Here is a 4,204-nt window from a genome sequence, read left to right as displayed (position 1 = left end):
TCTCTGTTGTGAGATTGCATGTGATGAACAGGAGTACATATTCTCTGAAGTGCCGTGCTCTGGGTGGTCATTGTGTGTATTGCAGGTCATTTGCTCAGCCTGTTTTATTGTGTGACGTGAGGATAAATGCTATGAGAGCGTGTGTGATATAAATGTAATGTTCTGACTAGGGTTATGTTTCACACGTGTTTGTCCTTGTTTGAAGAACACGTCTGTGCTGAGCTGTGTTTGCATTAGACGTTTCAGTTCATGATTTAAACATCTTTAATGTTGTGGACAGTTTTATCAAGTCATGTGAATGTTCATGCAGTGATGATGACAGTCCTGTTGAAGACTTGGTTTAGTTCTGTGTTTTGTGGATCATTTTAATATGGCAGGTCTTCTATTTACAATAAAGTCTGACCCTGGTGGGTCTTATTGTTTGTGTAGGCCATGCAGAGTTCTGGTTCTTGTTTAGTCCTGTAGTGTCACGTTTTTACTGTACAGTTTTGTGCAACAGTTAAGTTGATCTGTTTGTGTATGTTTTAAAGTAACAATAGGTTTTAGTTGCTCATATAATCTGGAATGTTTCCACTGTGTGGCTTTAAAGTGATGGTCTGTCCATCTTTGCTGTCGCTGTTACGACACAACTGAACACTCAGTCGTTCACCAGGAGAGGGAGGAGCAGCTGCTCAGAGAACAGGATTCAGGAGGATTACTGAGAGCTGCGTGAATGAAGCCACAGACCACTCTGGGGTGTTTTTGATAAGGAAATAGCATAACAACATGGCTAAAAGCTCCAAAAAGTCAATTTTGCATGATATAGGACCTTTAAGTTGATCTGTTTGTGTATGTTTTAAAGTGACAATAGTTTTTAGTTGCTTGTATAATCTGAAATGTTTCCACTGTGTGGCTTTAAAGTGATGGTCTGTCCATCTTTGCCTCTTTACCTTATCTGCATTTAATTATAATCTGTCTATGACCACTTTTAGACACAGTTAGCCTCAGTATAGTATTTTGCTCTGGTTCTCTGTGTGAGATTGTGTGTGATGAACAGGAGTAGTTCAAAGGCTTTGTATTTTAAAAAGGCATTATGTTTACTCTTGTTGTTTCTGTGGTGCTGTGGCCATGTTGTGACTCACAGGACAGTGGTTCTGTTATATTGATTCATGTGAACTTTCCTGTAGTGTTCTGGTACTTGTGAGAGCGTGTCATGTAAGAGGATGTAATGTTTGGTTCTCTTTCTGTTTGTTAATGTCCTTGTGTCTTACTTAAAAGTGCATTGTTCATATTTTAGATTTAATCTAAATGAGTTCTGTTGTTGGGAGGACTCTGTTTACATGGTTTGTTTGTAGTTTGTTGAGTTCTGGTCCAAGCTTAGTGCGGATGTTGTTTCAGTGTAAGGTTTGTTAATGTCCTTGTGTCTTAAAGCTGCATTATGTAACTTTTATGTGGAAAAATAGTTTATATTTGTGGGTATTTGACCTTGTAGTAACCCAGTGGGTGTATGAGTGGTCAGCATGGTGCCTTTACTTTCCATCACAGTGGTCTCTATGACGCTCCAGGATCAATTGTTTTAAAAGGTTTTCACTGCTGACTGAGCCTCATCAGAAAACGAAAGTTACGTATGTAACTACGGTTCTATGAATCCCGGATGACCGCCAGAGCTTCTCTGTCAGTGCTTACAGCACCGCCTCTGGCGGTCAGGAGGGAACCTACTTAACAATTGATCCAGGAGTGTTTTAAAGACCACTGTGGTGGAAAGTAAAGGTGCCATGTTGACCACTCATATACAGCCGCTGGGTCACTACAAGGTCAAATACACACATTTGATCTGTTTTTACTCTGACACCTCACAAGTAAATCATCATTTAAAACTGTTGTGAAGAAGTCTTTGTGCTTGGTTTTGCCTGTTCGCATTGGATGAAATGTCCAGTTTTGAACAGTTAGCACCTATTTGTTTGCTTTTTTCTGGTTCTCTGTTGTGAGATTGCTTGTGATGAACAGGAGTACATATTCTCTGAAGTGCAGTGCTCTGGGTGGCCATTGTGTGTATTGCAGGTCATTCTGTTTTATTGTGTGATGTTTGGATTGATGCTGTGAGAGCGTGTGTTAAGAACAGGAGCGTTGGCATGACTGAAGGTTCAGCCTCAGTATGGTGCTCGTTCAGACCTGATGTAGTGTTTATTGTTGTGACAGCACATCTGTGTGATAGAGAGCGGCCATTTTGTCTCAGATGTTTTGTTTCATGATTTCTCATCTTTCATGTTGTGGAACAGTTTCATTGTGTCGCGTATTCATGTTTGTTTTGGTGCAGACTTGGTTTGGTTCTGTGTCTTGTTGATTTGATTAATTGTTTTCATTTTAAGCTAATTTTAACTTGATAGATGCCTCTAAGATTTAATCTAAATGAGTTCTGTTCCTGGTGGAACTGTCTACATGTTTTGTATAGTTTGCATTCTGGTCCAAGCTTGGTGCAGATGTTTCAGTTTAAGGTTTGTTTCTCATTCTGTTTGTTAATGTCCTTGTGTCTTACAAGCTGCGTTATGCAACTTTTATGTGGAGAAAAGAGTTGATATTTGTGGGTATTTGACCTTGTATTTGACAGTGGCTCTGTTTTCTTGATTCATGTGAACTTTACTGTCGTGTTCTGACCTGGCTCATGGTCCAGTCTCAGTGTGGTACTGGTTCAGACCTAATGTTCCTCCTCGTGAGAGGTGTCTGTGTGATGGAGAGCCGCCATTTTGATTCTGGGACTGTGTTTGCATTAGACCTGCTGGTTCATCTTTTTTCATTCGTCATGTTGTAAATATGTTTTGGAACAGTTTTATAGTGTCACTTAACACCTAATGTTTCTTAAACAAAATAGCATGTTTTTTTAAAAACTGATTTTATGGAGATTAAGTTGGCTTTTCTATCCTTTTCAAATCACTATCTTATTGAAGTTGAATTGTTTTGTTAGTGAGGAACACTCTTATTTCTTGTTTGCATTAGGTGAAATGGTCCAGTTATTAACAGTTAGATCCTCTGTGGTGATGTGTTTTTTTGTGTTTCTCTGCTGTGAGAGCGTGTGTGATGAGGCTGTTTTATTGTGTGATGTGAAGGTAATGTAATGTAATTGTGTAATGTTCTGACTAAGGTTATGGTTCAGACCTGCTGTGAGGGGGAGGATGCTGCTCCTGTTTGTGTCTCAGATGTTATAGCAGCCAATGCTGTCGACCTGTTGGTTCATGACTTGTCGTCTTTCATGATGTGGAACATTCAGATTTATTGCACATGTTCTCTATGAAGATTTCTGCTTTAGTTCTGATGTTCTAGGTTAAGATTCAGTTGGTGTTTTGTGTTGAAGTTGCATCGTGTATTTCTGATTAGTCCGCTTTTTGCAATTGCTTATCTGATCTGTTTGTGAATGTTTGAAATTGACAATAGTTTTCAGTTGCTCATATAATCTGGAATGTTTGCACTGTTTGGCTTTAATGTGATGGTCTTTGTGTTTCTGCCCGTTTACCTTGGATTTGATTATAGCCTGTCTAGTCCAGTTCTAGACACAGTTGGCCTCAGTATAGTGTTGTTTTGCTCGGGTTCTTTGCTGTGAGATTGTGAGTGAACAGGAGTTGTAAGGCTTTGAGCACAATAAGTGTTGACATTATAAAAAGGCATTGTATGTTTATTCTTGTTGTCAAGCTCTGTAGTTTGGTGCTGTGGCGGCCATTTTCTGTGTCACAAGACAGAGGCGGCCATGTTGTGTGTCACAGTGACTGTGTTTTCTTGATTGATGTGATCTTTTTTGTGGTACTGAGCTGATGTAGGGTTTTGTGTCCGTGTGAGGCTGCTAATGTGTTTGCATTACATCTGTTGGTTCATCTGTCTGCTTGTGGAACAGTTTTATTGTGCCATGTGACACCTCACAAGTCCTTGTGTCTTACTTAAAAGTGCATTGTTCATATCGTAGATTGAATCTAAATGAGTTGTGTTGTTGGGAGGACTCTGTTTACATGGTTTGTTTGTAGTTTGTAGAGTTCTGGTCCAAGCTTAGTGCGGATTTTGTTTCAGCGTAAGGCTTGTTTCTCGTTCTGTTTGTTAATGTCCTTGTGTGTTACTTAAAGCTGCATTATGTAACTTTCATGTGGAAAAATAGTTTATATTTGTGGGTATTTGACCTTGTAGTAACCCAGTGGGTGTATGAGTGGTCAGCATGGTGCCTTTACTTTCCATCACAGTGGTC

Source organism: Gobius niger, assembly GCF_951799975.1.
Source record: "Gobius niger genome assembly, chromosome: 7".
Classification (NCBI taxonomy): Eukaryota; Metazoa; Chordata; class Actinopteri; order Gobiiformes; family Gobiidae; genus Gobius; species Gobius niger.
Note: the sequence above shows the minus strand (reverse complement) of the source record.